The sequence below is a fragment of the Oryctolagus cuniculus genome, chromosome 6, assembly GCF_964237555.1.
Source record: "Oryctolagus cuniculus chromosome 6, mOryCun1.1, whole genome shotgun sequence".
NCBI lineage: Eukaryota > Metazoa > Chordata > Mammalia > Lagomorpha > Leporidae > Oryctolagus > Oryctolagus cuniculus.
In genome coordinates this window covers 30,117,439-30,134,970 of record NC_091437.1, presented here as the reverse complement: position 1 = coordinate 30,134,970, position 17,532 = coordinate 30,117,439, and the positions used below count along the sequence as shown (strand labels likewise).

General features: G+C 51.1%; 1 protein-coding gene and 1 long non-coding RNA gene across 5 annotated transcripts in view; one reads left to right on the top strand and one right to left on the bottom strand.

The window, feature by feature from the left end:
- The window catches only part of LOC138850171 (uncharacterized), a 195,460-nt gene that overhangs the window by 53,635 nt on the left and 124,293 nt on the right, over nt 1–17,532 (bottom strand). The window lies entirely within an intron of this gene.
- The window catches only part of FGF1 (fibroblast growth factor 1), a 96,204-nt gene that overhangs the window by 47,570 nt on the left and 31,102 nt on the right, over nt 1–17,532 (top strand). The window contains exon 1 of one of the 4 annotated variants that reach the window (XM_051843315.2): nt 644–754. The exons of 2 other annotated variants lie outside the window; for them this stretch is intronic. The gene's annotated coding sequence lies outside the window, so the exon portion shown is untranslated. Of the gene's footprint in view, nt 1–643; nt 755–15,992; nt 16,303–17,532 lie in introns of those variants that run through there. One more of the 4 variants, XM_008254887.4, reaches the window with a different exon arrangement.

The following is a 17,532-nucleotide window of genomic DNA, read 5'->3' as shown; positions in this document are numbered from 1 at the left end:
GCTGTCAGAAAGCTGCCGAGGTAACTGGTTCTCCTGGTGCTACTCTTGTTTCTGGTGCTTGTTCATCTGCACGGCATTCGTAAGGGCCTCCTATGTGCGGGGCAGTCTATGACAATGTTAGCCAAGAGCTAAACATCGATGGTCCTGCTCCGCGGGGAGCCATGAGTCTGGGGGACAAGCAGGCGATGACAATGAAAGGTCAGAGCCCTGAGGCAGTGGTGGAGGACACGGCATGGGCCATCGGGAAGCTTGGGGAGCCAACAGCTGAAGCAGTATAAAGACAAGGAGGAGCTGGCTGTGTCTCCTACTCCAAGCAACCAAAACTGACTCCAGAAAGCAAACTTAGAGCAACCGTGGTTGCTCACAGAGTCACAAGCGATGCAGGGCAGCCCCAGAATCACGTAGCAGGAGTGGTCCAGCCAGACCCAAGACCTGTGGGGTGTGGTGGGGGGAGCAACTCTCAAATATACGGGGTGGGGCTTCAGATGCGGGGCAGCCAAAAGGGTGACAAGCATCTAGGAGAGCAGGTGGAAGGAGGGAAGGTGGGGAGGAGAAGGCTGTCTCAGCATGACCTAAGAAAGTCTGAGTCAGAACACCCAGAAGGAAGGGCTTAAAGACAGCCCCGACTCCACGGAGGCGAGCAGGCCCCGGGGCCCAGCGGCCAGGCTGTCAGGCTGCGGGAGCAGAGGGACGGCACTCACGGCTCAGCAGGAGGCTTCGCCACCTCTGCGACGGAGCCAGCCCGGGCCAGCAGGTCAGTAGGAACCGCATTGTAAGCCTTTCCCTTCTCTGGACGTCCACAGGGCTCATGACAGGCCTTGAGATTTTACAGCCCAGCTACACCAGAATAGCATTCTCGACGTGAGAGCTGGGAAAGGTGACTGGGCTAAGTCAACAGGAGGATGAGAATCGTCCACCTCTGCTGCCTGGGCTCACGGGAGCCTACAAGCAATACATAAACCTAGTGCTTTATAGACAAGCAGACTGGGGCACATGGACTTTAACTCACCTGGCTAAGATCCCAGTGCTGGGACACTGTGGAGCAAGGGCGCGTGTGAGGATCTTGCCGGCCATAACTAAGAATCTGCCGACAGAAGGCCCAGAGCGGGGGGGCCAGATGAAGGATGAGGGTCAGCTCAGAGGGAGAAGGTTTTTTTCCTTTGTTGAGTGCGTGAGAAGAGGTTGGAAGCCTAACCTCTTTGCTCTGCGCTCTCTCGTGGCTACCGCTGTGAGGCTTATGGCTGGCTATTGCTCCCTACTGAGACCTTCCCTAATTTCAGCAGAGGGGAGAAGTCCCAGTTCCTAGAGGGACCCTTCTGTGAAGGACTTCCAGCAGTTAACTCAGGGTATTGACCCCAGAGGGTAGCAAGAAGTATACATATTCAACTTTTAAATAAAAATTTCTCAGGCCGTACAAGTAATGCATGATGCTTCTTTAAAATTTTAGGGAAAATCACTGATAACCTTACCATCCAATGACAGCTGCTTCATATTCTGGGGTGTGTGCTTACATTTTGGGGTTATATGTGTGTGTGTATGTGTGATTTATAGTTTCTTTTACAATGTATAAGACTTGGTATTTCTCTTTTTTGAATCACAGTTCTAGTAACTGAAATAGCTGTAACTGCCTTGGTTTAGTCCTTTTCCAATTCTGCAAGCATACTAAAGAGGGGAGCGTGGCATGGGACACAAGGTGTGTGTCCGAGCGCTCGGGCGGAAGCCACGGGGGCTTTCTGGAGTGCACAGACTCGGTAAAGGGGGCGGTGCCAGTCCTCAGGGGAGGAGGACTTCACCTTTTGTCATTTATCGGTATTTCCAGGTGGACCCCCTTACCTGAGAACGTTTAGCAAAATGAGTGACCTAATCAGGGGAGATGGGCCGTACTGCCCAGAGCATGTTACATAGATAAAGAGCAGAGGAGCAGCCGCTAGGCTGAGCTCTGAGTGTCATCTTTGTTCTGATTCCTTGCGCCCTTCATTAGCCCAGGGCACCCCATCTCCACCCACATCCTCGGCCAAGCGAGGTCAAAACCCCCGCAGTCCAACATACACAGCTCACTGGTGCCCTCAGCATTCCCCAGCATCACCCCTCTAGGCCCACGTGGTGCAGGCAGCACAAAGCCACTGTGTCCAGTCACTGCTGCTGTAGGTTCTCGGCATGCCATGTGCCACCCACCTCCTGCCCTTTGTCCTGCACCATCAAGACAAAGTCTTCCCAGTTCAAGAGCCCGTGTGCTCCCTCTGTACCCCAGATATGTGGTGTGGGGAGTCGTGGCAGCTCCATCTGCTGATGCAAAGAGGCTTGTCTCTGCGCTTTCTGTCCCTTCAAAAGTCCTGTAGGCTGGCGCCGCAGCTCAATAGGCTAATCCTCCACCTAGCGGCGCCGGCACACCGGGTTCTAGTCCCGGTCGGGGCTCCGGATTCTGTCCCAGTTGCCCCTCTTCCAGGCCAGCTCTCTGCTGTGGCCCGGGAGTGCAGTGGAGGATGGCCCAAGTGCTTGGGCCCTGCACCCCATGGGAGACCAGGAGAAGCACCTGGCTCCTGCCTTCAGATCAGTGTGGTGCGCCGGCCGTGGCGGCCATTGGAGGGTGAACCAACGGTAAAGGAAGACCTTTCTCTCTGTCTCTCTCTCTCTCACTGTCCACTCTGCCTGTCAAAAAAAAAAAAAAAAAAAAAAAAAAAAAGAGAGAGAGAGAGAGAGAAACAAAAGTCCTGCAGATCTGTCCCTCACACCTTATGCTAGACTTACCTCCAGTCAAGGGAACAAAGACACTGTCCTTGAACAGCCAAGAGGGAACCAAAGCACCTGGTTCTTTTCTTCCACCACCGTCCCCGCTCCATCTCCATGGAACCCTTACCCACCAGCCAGTCCCTGTCCTGAGGGAGGGGCTGTCACTACCAACTCTGGGTGCTGGGTGACCCTGAAGCCAGGGTCAGTGAGCTCCTCTGACAACAGCAGACCCCTAACTTGCTCTTCAGGTAAGAGCTCTTTAACGCACTTGCTTCTGTGTTTTGTTTCCTCATGCTTCATTCGGCTTTCTCTTTATTTACAAAATGAAACAGTGAATGCCCCTATTTGAAAAGCCAATTATTTACACCTTCTAGTCTACTTTTTGGCTCCATGAGATTCAAGAGATTCTCAATACACATTTCATCTGAGAAAAAAAAAACCTGAATAAATATTGGGATATTATTACTTACCTTGTGGTGCTTATGATAAATCATATTTAAAGTACTTAATAGTATAGCCATATATCCTTCATTTTATTTTTCTTAAATTTTTATGTACTTATTTTAGAGGCAGAGAGAGAGAAAAGATCTACCCAACACTGCCCAAATGCATGCAATAGCCGAGGCTGGGCCAGGCCTAAGCCAGGAGCCTGGGACTCAATCCAAGAATAGCACAAGGGTGGCAGAGACATAATGCTTGAACCATAACTTGCTATCTCCCAGGGTGAGCATTATTGAAAAGCTGGAATTGGGAGGGGAGCCAAAGCTCAACTCCAGGCACTCTGACACGAGATGTGGATGCCCCAAGAGGAGTCTTAACTGGCGGGTCAAATGCTCACCCCCATATTTCACTTTTAGATCAATCACCTCATGGTGATTGTCTGTGGCAAATAACACTGGCTTCACCTTTTCAGTAGTGAACACAGGTTTCAATTTAAAATGAATTTCAGCTACAATAATGATTCAACTTCAAAATGCTAATTAAATACCAACCAAAAAAAAAAAAAAAAACCACATTCTGAATGTATATACCCAGATTCTGCGACATCCTGTGTATACACAGAAAATAAACTCTCTCAAAAAAGAAACGGCAAGAGGGACAAGGAACACCAGACAAACCCTAAATCAACCAGCTAACCAACTAGACTGCAGAAATCTCGGAGCAAACTTGGTTAGTTATTTATGGCACAGAGTTGGAGGGGGTGTACAAGATAATTTTCAATGTTTTTTTTTCCTACCGCTACCAAGACACAAAGCAAAATAAGCAGCTAGTCCGCAATGCCTCTCTCCTTCGTGTGCTCCCCACGACTTCCTTTTCTTTTTTTTTTCTCTTTTATTTATTTGAGAAGGCAGGAGGGAGGAAGGGGGGAAGAGAGAGAGAGAGAGAGAGAGAGAGAGAGAGACACCTTCCATCTGTTGGTTCACTCTCCAAATGCTCACACCAGCCAGAAATGGGCCGAGGCCAGAGCTAGGAATGCAACTGAGTTCTCCCATGTGGGAACCAATTCCTGGAGCCCCTACTGTTGCCTCCCCAGGGTCCACACTGTCACGAAGCTGAAGTCAGGTGCAGGAGCAGGAGCCAGAAATCAAACACTCTGACGTCAGACAGGAGAATGTCCACTGCTAGGCTGAGTGCTCCTTTGTTTTCATCCTGGTCACTCCCCACTGGAAAGTCTGGGTGCATTCAACATTCCCCATTAGATGAACCGCTAACCCTAATCCTAACCCCAAAATGAATGGTGGAGGTGTGGAGTCTCTGTGCTCCAAAATGATCTTTCCTGTCTCTCTCCTTTACCTAACAGGCATGCCTGCCAAGTATTAGCCAGAGCCCCTAGCTATTCAATGCCATGAACACCAACAAGTACTCACGGAGGAGCTGCTGCACACATGGCGAGGGCCGACGTCTGGGGGAGCAGAGTGCACCAGATCCAATCCCTGCTCTCTAGGAGTTGAGGATTCACTAGGGATGCCAAGCAGAGGATGCAAATAGCTATAATTGCAGGGTCTAAGGCAGTCACTGCCACAAACAGCTACAGCCAACATGCACAGGATGCCAGGGGAGGCAACGAGGAATTCTGGCTTGGAAGGGTTCAGGGCAGGTTCATGATGGAGGAAGCACTGGCCCCCTGAGAAGCACCTGTCCTTTAAAAAGGTTTTATCTAGGGGCTGGTGCTGTGGCTCAGAAGGTTAATCCTCCACCTGCGGTGCAGGCATCCCATATGGGCGCTGGTCCAAGTCCCGGCTGCTCCTCTTCTGATCCAGCTCTCTGCTATGGCCTGGGAAAGCAGTAGACCATGGCCCAGACACTTGGGCCCCTGCACCCACATGGGAGACCAGGAAGAAGCTCCTGGCTTCTGGTTTCAGGTCAGTGCAGCTCCAACCATTGTGGCCATTTAGGGAGTGAACTAGCAGATGGAAGACCCCTCTCTCTATCTCTCCCTTTCACTGTCTGTAACTCTCAAATAAATAAATAAAATCTTAAAAAAAAAAAAAAGCAGGTTATACCTACTCTTGCACTCCCTCCTACTTCAAGCGGCATATTATTTTGAAACACTTGCCCTTTCTGGGTTAAGCACTGGAGGAAGATTCAGCATCCTGTCGTTTCTCCCCTGTAACATGCCAACTCCTCGCTCATGAGAATCATGAAGTCTCCCCGACTCGACGAGACAGACTTAGCCGCATGCGGCTCTGAACACATCCTGGCCCCACCTGGAAAATTCTTGCTCATCTTCAAAGGTCTCAGCCCAAATGTCACTTCGTCAGAGAGACCCCCTGAGCACGCTCCGTTTCTGGCGCTGTCTCCCCGCCCCGCCACCCACTGTCTGATTTCAACAGGGAGATCCATTTCAGATTTTCTTACTCAGTCATTTGCTTCTTAAACGTTGTAGTGTCTTCCCTATAGGAATAGGAATAGGAAAAAAAAAAAGCAACAACTGTGTTCCCAGTGCCTGATAAATCTGAGTATTTCATAAATCCTTCTTGAAGGAGGTAATGAATAATAACATCTAATTTAATCTCATCTCTTCTCAATTCTTGATCTCTCTGATTGGTTAATTTGTTTTTGTGGGGAAGAATCAGTGGTTTTAGGAAATACATCGGATTAATTCTGTACTGATTTGATTCATCAAAAAATATTCACGCTTGGGTTCTGTATGGCAATTGGCAAACGAGTGTAGTTCGTGTAGTTCGTGGGCGTGGTTCGTGGGGAGACCTGAGGCAGCACGTGTCTTCCAGCAAAACCACTGGGCTACAGAAGATGAGCTGAGCCCCCATTCTTCACTCCCACTCTCCTTACTTTCCATATAGATCTTTTACCCCCGACTCTGATTGTGGTATCATTGATAAGTAAAACTATATATATGTATTGTACTATGGAAAGATTACTGTGACCAAGCTAATTAGCACCTCCATTACGGCCTAGTTATCACTGTGCGAGGTGAGAGCATTTAAGATCTACCTCCTTGGCCATTTCCAACTGCCGAGTCACTCATTATTATAACTGCAGTCGCTGGGCTGGACCACGGATCTCCAGAACCGGGGCATGCTGGGTCAGTGTAACTCTGTATGCTGTGGCTGGCCCCTCCCCATTCCCACCATCCGCCGCCCCAGGCCCAGGTAACCACTGCTCTGCTGTTTCTGTACGTCCAACTTCTGTGGATTCCACCTATGAATGGGACCAGCAATACTTGTCTTTCTGTGCCTAGCTTATGTCACATAGCCTGGCGCCACCAGGCTCACCCATGTTGTCACAAATGACAAGATGTCCTTCGTTCTAAAAGGCTGAAAAGTATCCTATAGTGAATACACGTCTCATTTTCTTTATCCTTCATCCTCCAGTCAACACTTAGCTATTATGAATGAGGCTGCAAAGAATGTGGGAGTGCAGGTTCTTATTCAACATACTGACTTGACTCCCCTTGGATAGATACTCGGTAGAAGAACTGCTGGATCATATGATAGTTATGATTCTTTTGAAGAACTGCCATGCCATTTTCCACAAGGCTGTACTAACTTTCCCATTAACATTATACAGGGTTCTTTTTCCTCGATAGGCTTACCAACACTTGTTACCAACTTTTTTTCCCCTTTTTAATAACAGCTGTGCTAACAGGTGTGAGGTGACAGCTCACTGTGCTTTTCACTTGCATTTCCTTGATGATTCGCAATGCTGATCAATTTTTCATCATGTATCTGTGGGCCACTTGTATCTCTTTTGAGATTGCCTATTCAGGTCATTTGCCCATTTTTACTCAGGTTATTTGTTTCCTTGCTATTGAGTTTTGACTTCCTTACATATTTTGGTTATTAACCAATTATCAGATGTATGGTTTGCAAATGTTTTCTCCCATTCCACAAGTTGTCTCTCTACTCTGGATTGTTTTCTTTGCTGTGCGGAAGCTTCTTGGTTTGATAGAATCCCATGTGTCTAGTTTTGCTATTGCTGCTGTGCTTTTGGGGTCATATCCAAGAAATCATTGCCCTGAGCTTTTCGCTATCTTTTCTTCTGGCTGGTTGACAGTTTTAGGTCTTACAAGCAAGACTGATTCATTTGGAGTTCATCTTTGTATAGGGGTGAATCACGTATTTATCAAGCGCACACTATTTGCCAGCCCTGAGCTATGACAATGGGGACAAAAAGCTGAGTGAGGCAGTGGCTGACGCTGTGACACAGTGAGTTAAGCTGCTGCCTGCAATGCTGGCATCCCATATGAGTCCCACGTTGAGCCCTGGCTGCTCCAATTCTGATCCAGCTCCCTGCTAACATGCCTGGGAACAGATGGAAGATGGCCTGGGTGCTTGGGCCCCTGGCACCCATGTGGGTGACCTGGAGGAGTTCCTGGCTCCTGGCATTAGATGGGCTCAGCCCCAGGTGTTGTAGCTGTTTAGTGAGTCAATCAGCAGATGGAAGATCTCTGTCTCTACCTCTCCCTTTCAAATAAATAAATAAATAAATAAATAAATAAATCTTTTTGAAAGAAAGACAAAAAGCTGAGCAAAACAGGGCCTCTGCTGTGATGGAGTAAGGCCAAGTAACAGCATGAGGCCCTCTGTGCAGTGAGGTCTGAGGGAGAACAGGAATGTCCGGGAGTTCAGGCAGGTGGGCAGGGCAGCGTTGGCAAAGAGAGGTGCAGGCCAAGGGCACAGCAAGTCCAAAGGCCCTGCGGTGAGGACGACCTTCGCACATCTGAGAATGGCACGTTCCTACTTGTTCAAGGTCACTGGTGGACTCCATGCCAGCCAACGCTGGCCTTCTGGTTGTGGTCAACACAGGAGAGCCTGGAGGCAGAGGAGGTCACGAGTTATGCTCAGGACCTGACTCTGCTGGCTTTGTTCCCGGCCTGAGAATGGGCCAGAACGTGGTAGACCCTTAATGAACAGTTGCTGAGCAAATAGTGGAACCCCTACAGGTGGGCTCGGCCTTCCCCTCCGGCATCACCAAGCCTCACAGCACTCTAAGACAGGAGGCATCATGAGGGCTGGCTGGTTCCCTCCCACCCCGCCAGCTGTCCGCATGGCCCTTTGGGCTCCCAGAAATGCCAGTGTCTCGTCGAGTTTGTGAATGACAGCAGCATGACTTGAAAGCTCAGCTCTTGAGGTCATAACCAAGCTGCCGAGGGAGGGACCACGCTCGGTCCTGGGTGAGCCAAGGGCTGGAGACGAGCAGGACGTGGCTTGGATGCTGGGCCCACATGGCACACAGCCCAGCAGCTCGGGCTCCCCAGCATGGTGCGGGATCTGTGCCAATGCCATGGTGGCTCAGAGCCCCGCATTCCCAAGGTGGCCCCATCTCAGGTGGACGCTGTAAGTCCTGGCAGATTTGCAGGTGGGATTTTAAAAGCCAAGAGCAGCTCACCTCCTGGCACTCTTCACTGAATAGACGCCACCGTCTCTCTTGGAGAAGGTACTGGGCCATGGTGCACTGTGGCCAGGCAGCTGCGGAGAGTGGACAGGACCTGTGGCCTAAGCCCACACCTACCATTCCATGGGCAGTCTGTGCCTCTTACCTGAGCTCTTGATCAGTGTTCCTGCCTCCACCTCTCTCAATACCCCACTTGCAGCCAGAGTGACATCACTGACACTCACCTGATGACATCAGCCCCAGCCTGTAGTGGTTTCCAAAGTCCTTTAGACAAAAGCCTCCAGGGAGCAGCCATGGCCTTGCCTCCTCATTCTCAGTTCCCCAAGTGAAATGCACTCACTCTCTGGACTCAGGGCCTTTGCACATGCCACATGCTTTTACCTGCAACCTTCCTCTCTATTCACTAATATAAATATAAATATAAATATAAATATAAATATAAATATAAATATAAATACAAATGCCCCCTCCTCCAGGAAGTCTTCCCACCTCCTAGGATCTGTAGATCACTTGTTATCGGGCTCCAATGGTGCTGTGGACTTTGCTGTTACAATACTCATTTCAGTGGAACCCCACAGATGGGGGGCTTTTCCGCATGAGAATCTGACTTCAGGAGGCCTCGCTGTGTCTGTTTTGTTCTCCACTAAGGGCGTCGTGTCTGTCACACAGAAGGGTCTCCTTAAATACCTGTCTGGTGAATGAATGCGCGCTCAGATTGCAGAACGGGTGGGGACAGATGCGCTGAGGAACACGTGAGAGTACGACTGGAACGCACCAGGGTCGTGTCGCAGCTCCGAGTCGCGCCATCCTCTCCCTGGAGGCCTGGCTTCCTCCCAGCATGGCCGTGTTGCTGGAATCAGGCCCTTGTTCACGCTTCAGAACCACCTTCCACCTCAGCTCTGAGACATCCGGGCCTCTCCCTGCGCTGCCTCCAGCTCAGCACAGCAGAGCGCTGGAGCGAGGAGGAGTCAGGCCGGCTGAGCACCTGGCTCGGCACTGCTGGGAAGGACCCGCAGCCTGCACTCCTGGCCCCGCACCCTCTGTTTTATTTTCTTCTCCCCTCCCCCCCGCCCCGGCAGAGCAGCAAACAATAATTCAGTAAAGGAAATATGAGTAATGGAAAGAAAGAGAAAAAACAAACACAGCAAAATGGGCAGTGTCCTCTGGGCCGCTGCTTTGAAAGCAAACAAGGAAGGCAGACTTGGAGACATTTCAGGGACTCTGAAAAATAACCAGGCTCACTCTTCCCTTGCAGGCCGAGCCACGCCTCTGTCTTGACGTAGGGAAAAGGGGGCCACAAGCTGGGCTTCTCCCTCTCCCTTGGAGCTGTAGGACACACAGGTGCCAGCCCCGAGGCAGGCCCCTGGAATCAGTGCCCATGCTGGGAGGCGCCTCCCCTGATTGCCATGCAGGTGGGCACCTCTCTGAGGAAGAAATCCGAGGATCCCATATAACGTCCTTGCCTGGGGATACGAGATGCAGTGCAGGGGGAGGGGCTGGGAGGGCAGGCTCAGGTCTGCTCCCGGGAACGCCCACGTCAGGTGCAGTAAAACCATCCAGTCCACTTTCTTGTGCAGAAAAGTGAAGATGGTTGATTCCAACCTCTGGTGCAAGTAGCAGGGGACCCACTGCAATCACTGTATTCATGTAGGGTGACAGTGGCTGAACTGACCCCGGAGGGCTCAGGCCTGCGCTGAGTGCAACTGACAGCAGGGGGACTGAGAAAGATGATGACAGAAGCGACAGTGGCTGAGACCCTAGTGTGTGCCTGGTGCTTGACATGAGTTCCTTCACTTAATCCTGCCAGCCACCCTAGGAGCGATTGTTATTATTCCCATTCCATGGATGGGAACACCAAGGTAGTGAGAAGTCACAAAGCAACTAAGCACAGAGCTACAGTGAGACTCCCTCAGTCCAGAGTCTCTGGTCTGAGCCACGAAGGCTCTCTGAGGATACTCAGCTCTTACATTGCGCTGGGTATAATTGAATGAGAAAGACATAAGAAAATCAAAAGGAAAAGTGCAAATTATATAGCTCCATGCAGCAATGCGCCATCAACCCGGGGAGCACCTGGTGAGCCTTACCCCGTCTGGTTAATTACTCGGCAAACTCTTTGTTACAAAGAAACATGAAAGGAAGGGCTGTAACCAAAATGACTGTTTTCCCCTCCTTGGTGGAAAGGTGGAGTCAGCAGGTTTCTAGAGAGAGCCGAGCAGGCCCAGTCCTCAGCACGGCGCAGGACGCGGGAGCTGGCAGCTCCAGAGCCCAGAGGCAGGAGGGGGGCTGGATGATCCCGTGAACTTCCAAAGCACTGTGTGGGGAGCTGGTCACGTGCTGGGTGCCACACGGCTCCCGCCTTACGTGACGCTGTTAAACTGGACCTTCACAGCCCCTCTCCAAGTAGATACCAAGCAGATGAGGGAGGAGACACAGCAGGCTAAGCAACTCGTCTACAGTCCCGTTTCTACTCAGCGGCACAGGGTCTGAGCCACAGCAGAGTTCATGCGCAGGATCCTGGCTGCCTTGTGTTTGATTTGATTTAATTTAATTTTAAAATATAACTCTCGGAACTATCTGTTCCCCTCAACTTGATTTAAAAAAAAAAAAAGATTTATTTTTTTTTTTTATTTGAAAAGCAGAGTTCAGAGAGGCAGAGGCAGAGAGAGAAGTCTTCCATCCACTGGTTCACTCCCCAGATGGCCACAACATCTGAAGCCAGGAGCCAGGAACTTCTTCTGGGTCTCCCACATGGGTGCAGGGCCCAAGCACTTGGGCCATCTTTTACTGCTTTCCCAGGCCATAGCAGAGAGCTGGATCGGAAGTGGAGCAGCCGGGACTCGAACCGGCATCCATTTGGGATGCCAGCACTGCAGGCGGTGGCCCCAGCCCCTAGGCGCAGCACCAGCCCCTACCTTGTGTATTAAACACAAGGCAAGATACAATTTGCAGAGCTAAGAGAGCAAGAATTCTTGACTGTCTGCCCTGTTTTCCACTGCTGGGCCAAGGCTCACTGGGCCCATCTGGGAGACTAACTGGATTCTTGTTTCAGCAAGTGTTCACTCTTTTCAATACATTATGTTCCGTGCCAGGCTCGAGAGTCCTCCAGTGAATGAGTGGGAGTTATTTATTTGTTTTCATTCATTTGAAAGGTACAGTGACCCAGAAAGAGCTATCTTCTATCTGCTGGTTCACCCCTCAAATGCCTGCAACAGCCGAAACAGTTTGAAGTCAGGAGCCCAGAACTCAATCCAGGTCTCCTGGGTGGGTGGCAGGAACCCAAGTACTTGAGCCATCACCTGCTGCCTCCACGGGGTCACATTAGCAGGAAGCTGGATCGGAAGTGCAGCAGGGACTTAAACCCAGGCGCTGCAATACGAGATGTGGGCATCTGTATTTTAACCACTGAACCAAACGTCCACGTGGTCTCCTTTTCAAGAACTTTCAAGAAGAGTACATAAAAGGGGCACACATACACTTAGAGGGGATTCTACAAACAGGTTCTACAAACACGAACACCGCGGCACGGGATAGACAGGAAGGTCAGACCAGTTCACAAGAGGACTCTGAACCCAAAGCCCGCAGCTGTTAATTTCTCCTCTTCCTTGAAAAGCAGATGTGTCCACCAGGAAAGAAGCACAGATAACTTAAGGAGCACAAAATGGAACTTAAGCCCACACAACCTTTCTGAAAAAGTTCAGTAAAAACTTCAACAACATGCATGCGACTTCCCCCGGTCATGCATTTCCAAAAATTCCTTCTGATGAAGTAACGGGATAGTGTACAGAGATGTCTACAGCAGTTTTGCTTACAATAGCAACAAACAATAAGCGCCTAAATGCCCAACAGTGAAGAATTCGTTGGCACAGCTTTGCACGTCCATGTGGAATACTATACAGCCACTGCAAGTGGATGTGTCATAGCCATACTTTCTAATTTTTCTCCCATTCTCTCACATCTAAGAGTTTCTAGGTGGATGGGCATCTCTCACTCATTTGTTGAACTGATATAATAGGAGGAAGGAGCTTCAAAAATTTCATGGAAAATGAGTATTGCGAAAAAATTATGTGTGGATTTCAAATTTTTTTTTTTTTGCACCACAATACAATTACCTCTTCCCACTGTTCCATGAACTTTTTGAAGTTCCCATGGAAAACTATAGATCCTAAATATTCACCTTTGTTTGCTAAAGTGTGGAGCATGCGCCCCTGCTGAGAGAAGAGGATTTCCCAGAGAGGCTAAGGTACAGCTTTCCAAAGCACTGCCCAGGAGACTTACGTCCCTTTGGGTCATTTTGGTTACTCAAGAACGCTGTGGCTTGGGCCCGTGGTGTTTTCAGGGGAACTGCTCTCCCCTCTTTGAACCAAAGGGCTCAGCAGGCAGGAAGCAGCAGCCAAGCAGAAGTCAAGGCCATTGCCTTGATAATTGTCATTATGTCTGTGTTTGCCTTCAGGACTGCCTCCTATTTACGGGAAACTTTTGCAGTTATGCCAGAGAGACACAGCTTCCTTGAAATAAGGCAGTCACATTTCAGGAAAGCTGCTTGTCATTCATTTAAACAAAATGAAAAGCAAGGAGTCTGGTAGGAAGATGATGGTCGGCGCACCCGAACTGAGGTCTGAAAACGATGTCACTCCTGGGTAGGAGAAAGCTGCCCCTTCTGGGACATCCCAGCAGCCCCACCCCACCCCCACCTGGGCCCCAGCCTTCATTTCTGTCTGGCCATCGTATCACTTTAATATAAAAACAACGGCATGGAAGTAATAAATGGGCAGGTTGCTCAATGATGACCCACCCAGTAGGGGGACGATCTGAGAACAGGATTGGGAGAGAGTCCAGCTAAATCCTGCTGGGAGAGAGATTGAAGGCGAAGGCTCCTGAGAGCAGATACGATTTCCCAGCAGTGTCTGGCCCGAGGAGAGAGGCCCTTCGACAGGAAGAAGGTCAAGTCCGGTCTATTTTTACAAGAGTATTTCAAGTGGTTAGTGGATTTATTTCCTGTGGTTCCCAGGAATTCTGCAGCAGGCTTTCAGGAGGATGGCGGTGATAGGGGACAGGGAGTTGATGAGTGAGAATCAATAATTATCTCTATATTTGCTTTGCTTTTTTCTATAAAAACAATCTAAGGGAAAAACACTTGCTTTAGAAGAGCAAAGTTCGTTACAACAGAGGGCAGACTGGAAGTCCCCCCCTGTGGGTCAGAGTCTTCAGGTCAAGATTTTGCAACTGAAAATCCAGTTGTTCACTCGTTCTCTCCCTCCTTCATTCACTCAACAAGTGTGTGGGCGACCCTCTGTACTGCCATTGCTGGAGAGTCAGGGAGAGGGGGTGAAGAAACCCGGCTCTGTCGTCCAGGAGCTTACAGGGAGCAAGGATGCAGGTGGATGCGCACGCACGCAATTAACTATGCATGGTGGGGAGGGAAAGAGCACAGTGCGGGTGCAGTGGCCACTGAACGCAGATGAGGAGCCAGCAGGACCTCTGGGCAGGTGCACGTCAGCTGCCACTAAATGTGAGTAGGAGGCAGCCTGTGGGCACTGCCAGGGAAGGGAACACTGTGTAGGCAGGCAGCCGCGTGGAGGAGGCCACAGCAGACGTAGGATTCAAGGGAAGATGGGGTGGGCTGCAGGGCACTGGCAGAGGGAGGGAGTGGGGGGAGGCGAGGCAGCAACATGCAGGGTCCTACGGGCACAGCTGAAGGTCTGGATTTTAGTTATTTTGTGGAAGCAGGAAGCATGGAAGGCTTTAAGTGACCGATCTGATACAGGTTTTTAAAAGATTCCTCTGGTTCTGTGATGGGAAGGAGCCAAGAACAAGAGAGGGGGCTACCGCAGAAGGCGAGACAGGAGCTGGCAGGGGACTGGACTGGTGTTGGCTGCGGGCTGACTGATGATAAGCACGCCATTAGATAACCTTCACTGGAGGCAGGACTGGAACAGCAGGCCTCAGAGAAGTCAGCCAAATCAGAGCGCCGGGACCAGGGCCAGAGGAAAAACTCGACCAAGCCGTCAAGAGAAATATGACTTTAATGCAATATTGCTCAAAAACCCAATTGAAAATGGACAAGAAAAATGCCCACGATGGACACAATATCCACTGATAGCAAAAAGATGGCACGAGGAACACTGCTGACCCTACAACGTGAGCAAAACAAGACCACCAAGGGCCCCGAGACGGCTGTGGGTGCGGAGTGAAGACACGCCGTCAGCAGGCACGCACATTAGGACAGAGCCCACTGAGGTCAGAGATGGAGGACAGGGGAGCAGGGGGGGTCTCCTGCGTGTCCCGACCACCTCCTGCAGATTGAATCCCTCCAGGGCACGGAGTTTCACAGCCCAACAACCGACTCCTTGGACAGTTCCGAAAAGCAACGCCCGCCTGTTCCTTTTCTGAAAGATCTTGAGACCAGCTTCCCACGCCAGGACGGGCTCGAGAACACGGTTCCGTGAGAGCACCCGGGGAACGTGTGGCCCGCGCCGCGGGCGTGTCCGAAGGTCCAGATTTATGGAATTCCTGAAGAGCCCCTTGCGCCTGACAAAGCCCGGAGGGAGCCGGGAACGCAGGATGCCCGACTGTCAAGAGGGGTTATGTGCAGAAAGATGGCAGCACCAAGAAGGAAAGAGAGGTCAGCCTGCCGGCGCCCCGCCTGCTTGTTGCTTAACCTGCTTCCCAGGGCCAGTCGCTTAAAATCCCCCCTCACCCCGGTCTTTGAACCTTGTCCAGCCTAATGGCTCTTTGATCTCTAAAGCATGAAGGGGAGCGGTGGATGCTGAAGGATACGAATGGCTTTGAAAGGTCAGTGAGGAAAGGAAGGAAGGAGGGAGCCATGAAAGCTGGCCACGCCCGCAGCCACCTGCCAAGGCCAGTGCAGACTCCACCGCCCCTCACTGGCAAGCGAGCGTGCCGCCTGCCTATCACTGCCTGCCTGGCCCGTTTGTTTCCTGGTCAGTGTTGCCTTGACTGCAGTGCGTACCCTCTGCCGGCACTACAGACCTATCTCTTAGCTTGGCCCCTGGGATACAAGCTTTCCACTCACTCCCCAGCTCTTTCCTCCCTTATCAAACGCCAGTCACTTCCCAGGGCCTTTGGTGATGTTTTCTTGCTCCATTTTCTGCACATGAAACCCACCAACCCCCTCCCCCAACCAACAGCTGGACTGTGTGTGGACCTGTGTGTGGAAGGCAACCACGTGGCCCCTGCACCCTGAGCACCCTCAGCAGAGTGCAGAGGGAGAATGGTGCCTTTTGGACTGGTTCACCAGGGATCAAAGAGAGGCAGCAAGTGCCAAAAAAACCTCTAAAAATAGCCAAAGCCCTTAAAAAGAAAGAATGTTAAAAAAAAAAAAAAAAGTTTTAAACAGTCCCAATGCAGGCCATGCAAAAATTGGGCCCCAGAAGGCTGACGCTGGGACAAGCGACTGCTTTCTGCCTGCCCCTCGACTGTGACACCCACTGGGGCCCTTGGCAAACCCTGGCCCTGCCCTGTCGCCTACCCGCTGCAGGATACTGGATGCCTCTGCAGGATGTAGCGCTCTCTACACGGCCAGGGCCCCTACGGCCTTCTGTCCAGATCCAGACCAGATTCTGAGACGTGGAGTGAGCTCCATGGGGTTTACATTCCTCTGCAGTATCCAGGCGCCTTAAAACACAAAACCCTGTTCGGGGAATGCGGACTATTCTTCCAGAGACGCCTGGATATCATCTGTCTGGCAAAAATGTGAGTTTCTCTCTCTCTCTCTCTTTTGCTTCTTAATCCTTTGAGTGAGCCAGGGCCCCTTGGCAATGAAGCCTCTGACCAGAGGGGCGACACAAGAGACGGCTGTCTTGGAACCGCCGCTGTTATTCTGGGCTCAGCTGTGCGTTTGCTTTGCTAAGCTGTTCGGCCTGTCTCTGTCACAGCTCTCTCGGATAGAAAGGGGAGTCCATGCAGCCCAAGGGACTGAGGAATAGCAGAGGCAAAACCACACGGCACCTAGCGTGGGGTCTACGCAGCCGCCCCCGACACACGCTTGGTTACTACTGTGAAACCCTCAGTTCTGCAACAAGGGACACAATCGGCCTGCCAGCACCAAGCCCTGATGAAGCACTGTAGCAAAGCCCGGCTCTCAGGCCATGCAGGGTGCTCCCAGGCCTCACTCTGTTCCTTCCTCGTGGCCCTGTGACCACGAGGTCTGGACTCTTCACAGCCGCACGTCACAAACGAGGTGACCGGGGATCGCCTACGTGACTTTCCTGGTCACATGAGGCCTTAAGGACCCAGTGGAAACCACAGTCCAGGCCTGACTCACGGGCTGTGGGGACCCTCCCCCATTTCCCATGGCGTTTCTAACTCTGGCTCAAGTAGGATGCTCCACACATCCCCGAGAGGTCTCTGGCCTCACCAGAACCTTCATCAGCACTGGCCAGTGACCGCTATGACGAGGGCCAAGCCGGGCTCATCCGATGCTGGGTCACCTTGTGTGACAATGAAGCCAGCGGAAACGCACAGCTGCTCTGCGGAAGAACTCGCAACGGTTCCCCTGCCGTGAGACACTGTCCTCCTCGGGATGTTGTCCTCCTGTAGTCTGCTCTGGACATAGGGTAAAGCAAGCCCTTGGCATTTTGAAATGAAATAAGAAACACATATTGCAAAAGACTGACTTTGGAGAACGTAAATGTTCTCATTTAAGAGGGAAGAAAAATAAAGACCCAGCAAAGAAACCATGTTCTTGTGAGCTGGAAGGCTGGCTGACTCTGAGAAAGGAAGGTCCTAGCGGTGCCTGTTCTGGAGATTGTAACATGTGCGACAGATTTAAAGGACTGCTGGAGACACACCACTACAACAGGGTTCCAGGGAGGGCTGCGAGGGCTGCAGGCGTCCCTGCAGAATCGCTTTGCATTTGGCTCGAAGCCCTGGCGCTTTCATGCATCGGTCTGCAGGACGGATGTTTCCGTTGAAGACGTGTGC